The sequence below is a fragment of the Lepus europaeus genome, chromosome 14, assembly GCF_033115175.1.
Source record: "Lepus europaeus isolate LE1 chromosome 14, mLepTim1.pri, whole genome shotgun sequence".
Lineage (NCBI taxonomy): Eukaryota > Metazoa > Chordata > Mammalia > Lagomorpha > Leporidae > Lepus > Lepus europaeus.
In genome coordinates this window covers 44,311,365-44,324,941 of record NC_084840.1, presented here as the reverse complement: position 1 = coordinate 44,324,941, position 13,577 = coordinate 44,311,365, and the positions used below count along the sequence as shown (strand labels likewise).

At 39.0% G+C, this 13,577-nt stretch overlaps 1 pseudogene; it reads right to left on the bottom strand.

Annotated features, from left to right (window-relative positions):
- Positions 1–3,047: 3,047 nt before the first annotated feature.
- Positions 3,048–13,577, bottom strand: part of LOC133773416 (vesicle-associated membrane protein-associated protein A-like) — a 37,066-nt pseudogene continuing 26,536 nt past the window's right edge.

Genomic DNA, 13,577 nt, shown 5'->3' with positions numbered 1-13,577 from the left:
AGTTGTTACTTATCAATAGTCACCTTGAATGTAAATGTCCTCAACTCTCCAGTTAGAAGATACAGACTGGCTGAATGGATTAAAAACAAAATCCATCTATTTTCTGCTTACAAGAAACATATCCCATCAACAAAGATGCCTGCAGACTGAAAGCAAAAGGATAGAAAAAGATATTCCATGCTAACAGGAACCAAAAAAGATCTGGTATAGCCTCCCTAATATCAGACGAAAGAGACTTTAGCACAAAAACTATTAAAAAGAGACAAAGAAGGGCACTAGGTAATGATTAAGGGGTCAATTCAACAGGAAAATATGACTATAATAAATGAATATGCACCCAATTACAGGACACCTAGCTATTTAAAGGAAATGTTAATGGATCTAAAGGGAGAGATAGACTCAAATATAATAGTAATAAGGGACTTCAAAATGCTACTTTCAGCAACAGACAGATCAACCAGACAGAAAATCAGCAAGGAAACAACAGAGTTAATCGACAGTATAGACAAAATGGACCTAACAGATATCTACAGAACTTTTCATCCTACAGTTGCAGAATACACATTCTTCTCACCAGTGCATGGAATTTTTTCTAAGATAGACCACAGGCCAGGCCATAAAGCAAGTCTCAGCAAATTAAAAAAAAAAAATCGAAATCACACCATGCATCTTCTCTGACCACAATGGAATGAAGCTGGAAATCAACAACTCAAGAATCTCTAGATCATAAGCGAATACATAGAGACTGAACAATATGCTCCTGAACAAACAGTGGGTCACAGAAGAAATTAAGAGAGAAATCAAAAAATGTCTGAATACGATTGAAGATGTCAATATAACATATCAAAACTTATGGGATACACCAAAAGCAAGTTAAGAGGAAAATTTATAGTGATTGGTGCTTGCATCAAGAAATTGGAAAGGGATCAAATAAATGAGCTAACATTGCATCTGGTGTAGCACTTTTGAATTCAATATGATGATACCTCAGAAATCTGAATATAGATTTACCATATATCTCAGCCATCTCACTCCTGGGAATTTACCCAAAGGAAATGAAATCAGTATATGAAGAGTTATCTGTACCCCCATGTTTATTGAAGTTCAATTCACAATAGCTAAGATATGAAATTAACCCAAATTTCTGTCAACCGAAGAATGGATAAAGAAATTACGGGCTATGTATATCATGGAATACTACACAGTGGTAAGAAAAGAAATCCTGTTGTTTGCAACCAAATGGATGCAACTGGAAAACATTATACTTAGTGAAATAAGCCAATCCCAAAAGGACGAACACCATATTTTCTCCCTGATCTATGAAAACTAATAGAGCACCTAAAAGTTAATATATAGTAGTGAAATTGACACTTTGAGAAGTGATGACTTTGAACAGCCTTTGTCTTGACTGTAGGGGAACAGTTTTTTGTTTTTTTGTTTTTTGTTTTGTTTTGTTTTGTTTTGTTTGACAGGCAAAATGGACAGTGAGAGAGAGAAACAGAGAGAAAGGTCTTCCTTTTTGCCGTTGGTTCACCCTCCAATGGCCGCTGTGGCCGGCACATTGTGCTGATCCGAAGCCAGGAGCCAGGTGCTTCTCCTGGTCTCCCATGTGGGTGCAGGTCCCAAGGACTTGGGCCATCCTCCACTGCACTCCTGGGCCACAGCAGAGAGCTGGACTGGAAGAGGAGCAACCGAAAGAGAATCCAACGCCCCAACCGGGACTAGAACCCGGTGTGCCCATGCCACAGGCAGAGGATTAGCCTATTGAGCTGCGGCGTGACCAGAACAGTTCTTTTTTATACTATTTGCTGAACTCTTTACTTAATATAGAGTTAATATTATGTGTATAAAGTTAATTGAAAATAGATCTTAGTAAAAAAAAAAATGGGAATACAAGAGTGAGGAGGAGGAAGGGTGGGAGGTTGAGTAGTGTGGGAAGAATCATCACTTCCTAAATTTGTATTTATGAAATGTATGAAGTACGTACACCTTAAATAAAAAGTTTCTGGAGGGAAAAAAGAGGTAATGGCAACAGAGAAACTCCAAAACTCAAAGAGATTATAAAAATAACATTTATGGCCACTGCCACAGCTCACTAGGCTAATCCTCTAACTGCGGCGCTGGCACACCAGGTTCTAGTCCCAGTTGGGGCGACAGGTTCTGTCCCGGTTGCTCCTCTTCCAGTCCAGCTCTCTGCTGTGGCCCAGGAAGGCAATGGAGGATGGCCCAGGTCCTCGGGCCCTACACTTGCATGGGAGGAAGCCAGGAGGAAGCCCCTGGCTCCTGGCTTCAGATTGGCATAGTGTGCTGGCCGTGGCAGCCATTTGGGGGGTGAACCAATGGAAGGAAGACCTTTCTCTCTGTCTCTCTGTGTCTAACTCTGCCTGTCAAAAAAAAAAAAAAATTTATAAGACTGACAAACTCTTGCCCTCTTCTTAAGACCACAAAGAATAACTCCTTATTTATTAATTTCATAAAACACTGATTGTGCAAATGACATCTGCTAGTGATAATCTGGTCATAAACAATTTGTATAGTAGCCACACTGTTTTCATTATGTTTTCTAACTGTAAGAGGTCATTGGCCGGCGCCGTGGCTTAGCAGGCTAATCCTCCGCCTTGCGGCGCCGGCACACCGGGTTCTAGTCCCGGTTGAGGCGCCGGATTCTGTCCCGGTTGCCCCTCTTCCAGACCAGCTCTCTGCTATGGCCCGGGAGTGCCGTGCATCACATGGGAGACCAGGAGAAGCACCTGGCTCCTGGCTTCGGATCAGCACAATGTGCCGGCCACAGCGGCCATTGGAGGGTGAACCAACGGCAAAAAGGAAGACCTTTCTCTCTGTCTCTCTCTCTCACTATCCACTCTGCCTGTCAAAAATAAAAGAATAAATAAATAAATAAAAAGAGGTCATTAACGGTGAAGCCTATATTATACAGAACATACAAAAAATGGTCATAGCAGGACATACTACAGTGAAATAGTAGTAGAAAAAAATTTTCTGGTCAAGAGGAAAAAAAAAAAAAGAAATAGCAGTGTGACTGCTTTACTCTATAAGATGAATTTCCCTAGAAAGAATCCAATGGAAATGGTCGCAGTTAAAATAGGAAATTAAGTAAGAGGAATGGCAATATTATCTCTGAAGAATACAGTTGAGGTGGAGCCAGGTTTACTCAAATGTGCAACTTTTCTGAGCCATAAGCCTTCATCTCCCAGGTGTCCGTTTCCTTCTAGTAACTTCATCTTTTCTCCCTGAAGTCTTTTACATTCTCCCATTAGTTTCCTTGTTTTCATATCATGAAACACTATGGTTTGGGCATGGGTACATCTTGTTTCCATGCATTCAGTGCAGTAGCTCTGCTAGGTTCCAAGTCACTCAATTTATCATTTTCACTGGGCATTTCAAATACATATCTCAATTTAGAATCCATTAATTCATCAGGTTTTGTCTCTTTCTACACAGCTTCCTCATCTGAAGGGTTAGGTGGAGTAACCAATGTGCCATAAGCTTGTGTTTACTGTTTTCATGTGGCTCATTGTCAAAGGGCTATCCCGTTACTGAATCACAGTGACCCTGGTTCAGTAATTCCACTGTTGAAGCCCACGGTATTGGTGAGGAACTACAGTTTTCACTTTGAAACATACTTTTCTATCCCATGGCTTTCATGATTTCAGATTTGTGAAGGGGCCTTTGAATTTAAGGTCTGTGGGCTGGTTGAGGCCCGGGATCTGCTGTTGCTTCTCTGTGGCCGCAGGGCAGACACCAAGGGAAGAGAGCAGGGAGAGAAGGGGCAGCCATTGGCTGGCAGGTTACAGGGCGCCACAGCAATGACTCTGCCGGTCTCCAGGACAAGACCAGACTCGTGGCTCCCAGACCCCAATGCCTACCACGCTGTGGCAGATCTCATGGGCCACCCACTGGGTCAGCAGCACCAGGTCTCACAAACTGATTCTGCTCCACACCTGTCGCCGGGCCTCCCGCCCATATTCTTTTAAATGGCTTCTTAGATACATTTTTCTTTATCTGAATTTATTTAATACTTAGTTTTATTTTTCAAAATTGATTTTCTGCTAAAAGTAATAATATAGCACAAGAAGCCCGGACTAGGACAAAGTGAATCCCAAAATCAAAGAAACACAACTTTTGTTTACAGTAAAGGCGGAATGTCTTTCAAAGGCACATGTCTGCTGTGGACTACATCAAATAGATGTACAGATTCAATTGTGTCCAATGACAACTATACACAACACTCTCTACCAGGAAGATCACCAGTGCTACAACACATTCACTTTGCAAAGTGAATAATAAAACTAAAATAGGCAGAACCAATTTGGATTTTGTAATGCATAAAATATTTTATGACACAAAAGCTTCAATTTTACATACAAAGCATCTTAAAAACCAAAGCAATTATATATGAACTTTCCCATTGAGGCAACTAAAACAATATTATAGAGATGATCATTTGGATTGTGCCCTTATATTTTAATACCTAGTTGATCAACATATTTTAACTTAATGGAGATACCACTACTTTTTTCCTCAAAAAACAAAAGAATTTTTAAAATATAATGTAAATGCAGCTGATGTATATTTGTAACCAAATATGCTAAGGATGAGAAGAACTATATTTTATTTAAAATACTTTCAGCCTTAAACAATAATTTTAACCAGCAAAAAAAGTGTTAAAGCTAATATTGAAGTGGTATTTGAGCACCTCATTGTTGTTTAGAAAGCCTCTAAAGGGCCAAGATTAAACTCTCTAACATCAGGAGTAATCCCTAGCATATTCTTTCTTCAAAGATAAGTTATTATTCACTTGCTTCTTATTCTGCTCAGCAAGGTACCATGTAAGATTTGGTGGTAAAGCATTCATCAAAATTCAAGACTTGTGAAAACTGAGTCTCTGTATCTTAGGATACCTTGGGTTGTAAGAATAAAATACCCGAATTAAATGAGAATAGAATAAACAAAATAAAAAGGCATTTATTGCCTGTGCACTTGAAAAGGCCCATCCTTTTGTTATGTGTGAAATAGTCAAAAGATTCAATTTCCCTCTCAACTCTGGGTACCTCTGGGTTGGCTTCATTCTCAGATTTTATTAATGACTTTGAACAGAGCCTGTTACTCATGCTTCCTGGTGGAAATGATGGGCAATAAAAACACATACCTCACTCTCCCAACAGTCCCAATGGAGACATCCTTGGCTCAGAGAGGTTTCAAGTCCATCATTAAGCCAATCCTTGTAAACAATAAAATGCAGTGCCTAAAGGGGCCAAGACTGTGTTCAAAGTTGGCCACTTCAGTCCACAGATTTAAAATGTGAGGATAATGTTATTCTAAAAAAGGAACATGTAGTACTGTTTTAGAGAAAAATAAATGAGTCCTGGATAGAAAAACCAAGTCATTGATTACAGGGGCCATCTGCTCTTTTGTCTCCTTAAATTGTAACTTCCAATGTACTCTCTAGGTCAAAGAAAGACTGTGTTCACTGTTGGATTTTTGGCAATTCTGTGCCACAAATGTTACTCAGCTTCTTGATGGAGTTTCATAATGGAATGGTGAACATAACCTCTGTTCACCATTCCACTCCATGCTACCACAATCTTAAAAAGCCTAGGTGAAGTTCTTCAATATGATAATAATGTAGCAGTAATATCATATTATCTAGTGTGTTAGAAATCCTGGAACAGATGGAAGTGTTTCGAAGCTCTGATTCTTAAAATTAAGAACTCAGAGCTGTAGTATCTCAGCTGTACAGGATAGGAAGTTCACTTTTCCAATGAAATATTAATGATAAACCAATTTAAGAATGTGTTTCTGGCCGGCGCCGTGGCTCAACAGGCTAATCCTCCGCCTTGCGGCGCCAGAACACCGGGTTCTAGTCCCGGTTGGGGTGCCGGATTCTATCCCGGTTGCCCCTCTTCCAGGCCAGCTCTCTGCTGTGGCCCGGGAAAGCAGTGGAGGATGGCCCAAGTGCTTGGGCCCTGCACCCCATGGGAGACCAGGAGAAGCACCTGACTCCTGCCATTGGATCAGCGCAGTGCGCCAGCCGCAGCGCGCTGGCCGTGGCGGCCATTGGAGGGTGAACCAACGGCAAAGGAAGACCTTTCTCTCTCTCTCTCTCTCACTGTCCACTCTGCCTGTCAAAAATAAAAAAAATTAAAGAAAAAAAAAAGAGTGTATTTCTACTTTTAAAAAATCAATCAGTAATCTTCTGTTCCCAAGTTTCAAAGTACTTTGTATTATATCCTATGTTCTTCTATTGTATTTGAAAAAATAATTGAAAATATTAACTTGATTTTTTAAAAGCTTTATTCATTTATTTGAAAGGCAGAGTTATAGAGAAAGAGGGAAGAAGAGAGACAGACAATGGTCCTCCACCTGTGGGTCCACTCCCCAAACAGTCACAATAGGCAAGGCTGGGCCAGATGTAAGCCAGAAACCAGAAGTCTCCTCTGGTTCTCCCATGTGGGCACAGGGACCTAAATACCTAAGCTCCCTCCACTGCTCTCCCAGGTACACCAGCAGGGAGCTGGATGCGAAGTAGAGCAGCCAGGACCTGAATGGGCGCCCACATGGGATGCAGGCACCACAGACGATGGCTCAACCCAGCATGCCACAGCGCCACCCTAATTAACTTGATTTTTACAATGATACAGGATCAAATTTCTTATAAGAGCATGTGGTGATTAAAACAGAGGACACAGTTCCAAGAAAAAAATAAACCCCAATATCTGCACCTAATCAATGATAATTCACGAGTCCAAATGTCACCCATATGTTGTTGTCAGGTCCCTAGATAAAGAAGTGTCTTCCAAGGTCCTCACAAATTTCACGACCCACACATTCTCCCTTACACGTGACTTTTGTGCATTATTATCAATAAAATAATACTTTGGGATTTTTGGCCACTTCTTTTAAAAACCATCATTTGAAAGCAAACAACTTTATCCATTTCATCCATCTATTGAGACTGAGTCTAGTTCCTGTTTCCAACGTATTCCAAGTGATTTTCATGGGTTGTGACATTCTGAAACAACCTTAACATTTTGTGAAGGCATCTCTCAAATATCCACTTTCTCTTTGAAACATATTTTATAGGATTAATGCTCATTATTCCAAATATTTAGGTTCCATAAAGTTGCTCCAAACACTGACCTTATAAAACTAAAACATTGCTCCTAGGGATCTACATGTTAGATTCCTAGGAGTCTCTGGTCACAATATTTTCCTCAACCAGTCAAAATATAACCTTGTTTTATGTGTGTTTTGTTTAAAGTTCTCCCTAGCTTTTCTTGATTTGTTAGATAAATATATATGGGACTTTTATGCATATATATGCATAATATATAGATTCTTTACATATGTATATATATATAGATTCTTTGTGTGTATTTAAATACTTTATATGTATATAGATACATAGTTTCTATGAGTATAATTCATATATTGTGGACACTTAAGCATTGAACTTACAGCAAGCAGCACTATAACTCATGCCTAGGGGTAGCTTTTGTAACACCTGTATTTTTCTCTGCAAGGCACCTTGTAGCCTTCCTGTACTTATGTTTATTAGACAGATCATCAACCGTACAATTAGGAACCATTCTAAACAGTGAAATGGCCAGTGAAATTTACAGCATTAGAGCCAAAAGAAGATAGAGCACTGCCTTGTTCTACCTTAGCTGGGAAATGCACATTAGGCAACCCAATTTGCTGTATATCCAGAAAATGGCTGCAAAAGTGCCATGACTATTAACATTAGAGTTACACATAAATTTTACCAAATGGGCAAATTTGCAAATATAGTATCCATGAATAATGAGAATGGACTTTTTCTCTTATCCATATTTCTGAATTATTCTTTAACATTTTATATTGTCCTTTATTTTGCTATCCACTGATTAAACCAATATTTTATTGTTCTAAATTTATTTTTCTCAAAGCTTTCATAGTCACCTTCCATTATTCCATTCTGCTATTTTTTATGGTATGTATAAATGTGCCTTCTGTTCCTACTCCACTTTGTAGAAACCAGAAAAACTTACATAATCATATTTGTTAGTTGCAATTTGCTCTATTTTTATAAAAATACCTGCAAAATGTACATTGAAATCTTTAGGTCTCTCTAAGCAAGCAGATTCCTTGTGTCTGAAGGCAAAATTATATTTGCATAGTCTTGCACATTGGGGTCAGAAGCTGAGTTGGAACCAAAGTTTATTTATGAGCAGCTTTGTGTAGCTGCCTTTTTCTTCTCAATCCAGAGGGAAGGGAGAATCAACAGCTGCATGAAATTAGAAATAGGAGCCCAAGTACCAACTTTGAAGCCTTTCAATCCTCTCCATAATGTAGAGAATATTGTTTTTAACTATTTATTTTAGGACAAGCAAGAAAGACTAAACTATTAAATCTTTCCACTAGATCTCAAAAGCTATTTTTAAGACATGCTATATATATATATATATATGTATATATATATATATATATATATATCTTTTCCAGTTCTGTCAGTTAAGTAAGTATATATAAAAATATGTAACAAAATATATGCAATCTTAACTTTTCAGGAAAAGACAACCTAGAATTTAAGCGTAATTTTCTTATTTAACAAACTGTTTACTTTATTTTTAAAGGATTAAAACACTTATTTTGTATATAGTCTAGATCATATCCTGAACTATTAGCACTAAGAGTTGTGAGGAAAAAATCTGTTGACTGAAATGGCGTCAACTAACTTTTAAAATTTTCTTCATAGCCCCTGACTATTTAGTAGCTTTCTTCAATCTTTGTCCCTTCTCTTGACACATGATTTTTCTTCATGGTGTCATTTCATTTGCCACTTAGTGAAACTAAATCTCTGTCTCAGAGAATCAACAGCATATCAAAGTTCAAATTTATGTGGCCTTATCTGTCTTGTATCCAACCTTTGACCTAATAACTCACAGCACTATCACCATAGGGAAGACCAATATGGAGATAAGGGAGGTTAGAGCTGTAACAGATAAGAATCAAAAACAACACTGATCATGACTTTCATTTTAAAATCATCCATCTGTAGGTGATTCTTATCTAAGTTGAGATTGAGTGCTCATTAAATTAGAATTTTCTGTTTTTATATGATTTGCTTTTGAGGGAAACCAACTGCCCTCTTTGCTGTTCAAAATTCATTCTGGTGAATTACTATGTAATTATTTAGATTTCAACAGTATAGGCAAGAAAGTCAAACAAATTCTAAGTAAAAATCTATACTGAATAGTTATTCCATGATAGACCTCAATGTATTATAAAGACAGAAAACTAAAGAAGTCATCATTCACATATGAAGCCTCATATTTGTGTTTCTACCATCACAGAGAGACATTAACATAGGCACTGACCTACTAGAGCTGGCTCCCCGCATTGATTCACAAGAATTCACAAGTATACATTAGTTCACAAATCTACCTTCAGTGAGGTCATTATGGGAGCCTGCAGTTGGCCATGATGGAGAATTTACAACTTGGGAATCAGCAAATATTACAAATAAGGGCTTTTTATTTTCCCTTGGAAATTCAGTTGTTGAACCTCTATTAGCTCACAAATGAAGTAATTCATTCTAGGACTTATAAATATCCATTTATCAGAGCACTGGGTTTCAGAAAGGAATAAGAACATGGTTTAGTAGACACATTCCTTAGGTGTTAATATATCTGATTTTGTCCTTCTGGCTACACAATGTAAAAAATCACGTTTCTCCACATGCTATTTTTTGTCACACAGGATGAAAAATTACCAAAGAGTTACATTTCTAGAATATCTGAACCAGAGACCCAGCCTCTGTTTTATCCTGTTAAACATCATAGGTTGCCTCAATGTCATAGTCCAAGATAGTGATATCCACAGTCTAAGTGGGAAAGTAGACAAGTGAACAAAAAAGAGAGAAAGTGTGAACCTGCTGTCTCCTGAAAAGGTCTGAGAAAATCATAACCTACTTTCTTCACCTTGGCCAAACTAAATGGCAGAGGGAGCTAAAAAATAATTTCTATGGGCTGGCGCTGTGGCTCACTTGGCTAATCCTCCGCCTGCGGCACCAGCATCTTGGGTTCTAGTCCCGGTTACTCCTCTTCCAGTCAAGCTCTCTGCTGTGGCCCTGGAGGGCAGTGGAGGATGGCCCAAGTGGTTGGGTTCCTGCAACCACATGGGAGACTGGAAGGAAGCACCAGGCTCCTGGCTTCGGATAGGCACAGTGCAGGCCATGGTGGCCATTAGGGGAGTGAACCAACAGAAGGAAGACCTTTCTCTCTGTCTCTCTCTCACTGTCTATAACTCTCTCTCTCTGTCTCTCTCTCTCACTGTCTAACTCTACCTGTCAATAAATAAATAAATAAATAAAATAATTTCTATGAACTATAATTTGTATTTATTTGTATTTTCATGATTTTTCTCCTTTCATATACTCATATAGAAAACTATATTGTTAAGCTGTTCTTGATCACTGTGTATTCTCACAAAATACTGTTGAATTATATTTGATAATATTTATTGATTATTTTGAGCAAATATACCAAAAGCACTTTAGGATAGTGTCTAACACAAAAATATTTTATAACAGATGAACTGTTTATTAAGTTCATAAGTCAATTTGTCATATAATTTTTTCAAGATAATAAGTGTTTTAAATATGTTGTTTTAAACTTTGGGTAGTTTGAATATATTTATATAGTACTTATGAGCAGATTTAAAGTATCAATTTAAATTTTACCCAAAATACAAACTGATGAGGTCTTCACTAATTATATACTGAACTGATCTTCTGTATATAAAGAGAATTGGAAATGAAAAAAATCAACCTGGTGTTAAATTGGAAATGGCATAGAAAATTAATTAATTTTTTTAAAAAAAACTATTATGTAGTATCTCTGTCTTTAATGTGCTGTACATTGTTATTTAGTGCTATAATTAGTACTCCAATGGTAGTTTTTTCACTTTGTTGCTATATGGGCAAACTGTTGAAATCTTTACCTAATATGTACTAAACTGATCTTCTGTATATAAAGAGAATTGAAAATGAATCTTTATGTGAATGGAAGGGGAAAGGGAGCGGGAGGGGGGAGGGTTGCGGGTAGGAGGGAAGTTATGGGAGGGGGGAAGCCATTGTAACCCATAAGCTGTACTTTGGAAATTTATATTCATTAAATAAAAGTTAAAAAAAAGTATAAAAAAATAAATAAATAAATAAATTTTACCCAAAAAAAACAATGTTAGTTTATTCATAATTTCCTGTTTTTGTTTTTTTTAAAAGATTTATTTATTTGAGAGGTAGAGTTACAGACAGAGAAACAGACAGACAGAGAGAAAGGTCTTCTATCTGCTTGTTCACTCCCCAAATGAACACAATGGCCAGAACTGGGCCAATCCAAAGCCAGGAACCAGAAACTTCTTCTGGACTGCCCACCTGAGTGCAGGGGCCCAAGGACTTAGGCCATCTTCTACTGCTTTCCCAGGCCATAGCAGAGAGCTGGATCAGAAGAGGAGCAGCTGGGACATGAACCAACACCCATAGGGGATACTGGCGCTGCAGGTGGAGGATTAGCCCACCATACCATGTAGCCAAACCCTTCTTTCTTCTTGGTAAATTTTTATCTTTCTCTGGAAAATTTTGTATCTCTTGTTTCCAAATTTGTGAGATTGGTGTGGAAGGTGGTGGAATAGGGAGGGAGCTGGCTGCTCTAGTCTAGGAGAAGATAGTTTTTAAAAAGTAGAAAGAGTGCAGTCTCAGGGAAGAGTCAGGAGAAAAATGGCAGAGGAAATTCTACACAAATTGGAGGGAAACAGTGGGCCTACGTGGAGGGCAAAGATATGCACAACTCAGGACCCCAGCAGCCTAGAGCCTCCACAACAGTGTTGGAGAGTGGGGTATGACAAGAATGCAGCAGCCCAAGCCACTGGTGGAAAAGCTGCTGGAAGAGCCTAGAGGGAATCCAGCTTGAAGTCCTGTGGGGGATAGTGTATCTTCCAAAATAGAGGAGAAAAGACAAAGGTAGGGGACATGCTTTCTCTCTCCCGAATCATCCTTGAAAGGCATCCTGTAATAAGCTGATAGAAAGCAAGCACCATTTTGGACATATGTAACAGCTGCGGCAGCTCATGTCTGCACCCAGTAACCCTCCAAGTGGATTCCCCTGAGTCTGTTGGGGAGACCAGAGGGGCTGGGTGCTCATGACTGTGGGAGGCAGTGCAGGGACTGTGAAAACATTGAGGCTATGTGAGAAGACTCAAGGTGTGGCTGGGACTTTGGGCAGTCACTGTTGGAGGCTCCACACCATCAGGGCTCCCTGGTTACCTGGCGAGGGACATTGCTGGGTAATCTGAGCTTACACTGAGGACTGCACAGATATTTTGTGTAGTTCTTGAGGTAGAGCGGACAAATATACACACTGGGGTTAGTGGCCAGGCACTAGTATCCTTTGAGGAGAGAAGCTCAGCTGAATCTACACCAACAGACAAAAACAAACTTCTGCACTGATTAAGAGAGAGAGAGAGAGAGAAAGAGAGATTTACTATGCCAAACCTGATGTGTCACCTCAGACACACCTTTTACCCTGGAACACTGAACAGAGCTCATTGGCCACACACACACACACCTCTAGATATTCCCTGAAAGCAGACACTCCATTAATCCACTTGTAGTCCAAAGATAAAAGCAACAACAACAAAAATATAAGCAGCCAATGAGAACCTCCACAAATGCTGAATAACAAATCCATATTCAAGAAAGATGAATAGAGTTCGCCGACTTTGATCTTATTCCGATAGGGTCATAGTCAAAGTGGAAGTTCTCTCCTCCCTTCAGAGAAAGGTACCTACTTCTTTGATGGCCCTGTTCTTTCCACTGGGATCTCACTCACAGAGATCTTTCATTTAGGTCTTCTTCTTTTTTTCTTTTCCATGGTTTCTTGGCTTTCCATGCCTACAATACTCTCATGGGCTCTTCAGCCAGATCCGAATGCCTTAAGGGACGATTCTGAGGCCAGAGTGTTGTTTAGGACATCTGCCATTCTATGAGTCTGCTGTGTATCCCACTTCCCATGTTGGATCTTTCTCTCCCTTTTTGATTCTATCAGTTAGTATTAGCAGACACTTGTCTTGTTTGTGTGATCCCTTTGACTCTTAGACCTATCAGAGCCATCGAATGTGAACTGTAATTGATCACTTGGACTAGTGAGATGGCATTGGTACATGCCACCTTGATGGGATTGTATTGGAATCCCCTGGCACATTTCTAACTCCATCATTTGGGGCAAGTCTGATTGTGCATGTCCCAAATTGTACATCTCCTCCCTCTCTGTTTCCACTCTTAAATTTAACAGGGATCACCTTTCAGTTAAAATTTAAACACCTAAGAGTAATTGTGTGTTAATTACAGAGTTCAACCACTAGTACTAGAATAACAACAACAAAAACAACAACAAATACTAAAAAGGATAAAGTATTACATTGTACATCTAGAGTCAGGACAAGAGCTGATCAGTTCATTGTTTCTTATAGTGTCCCCTAGGGAGATTACTGACGCCATGAATAGGAGTGTCAAATTGTTA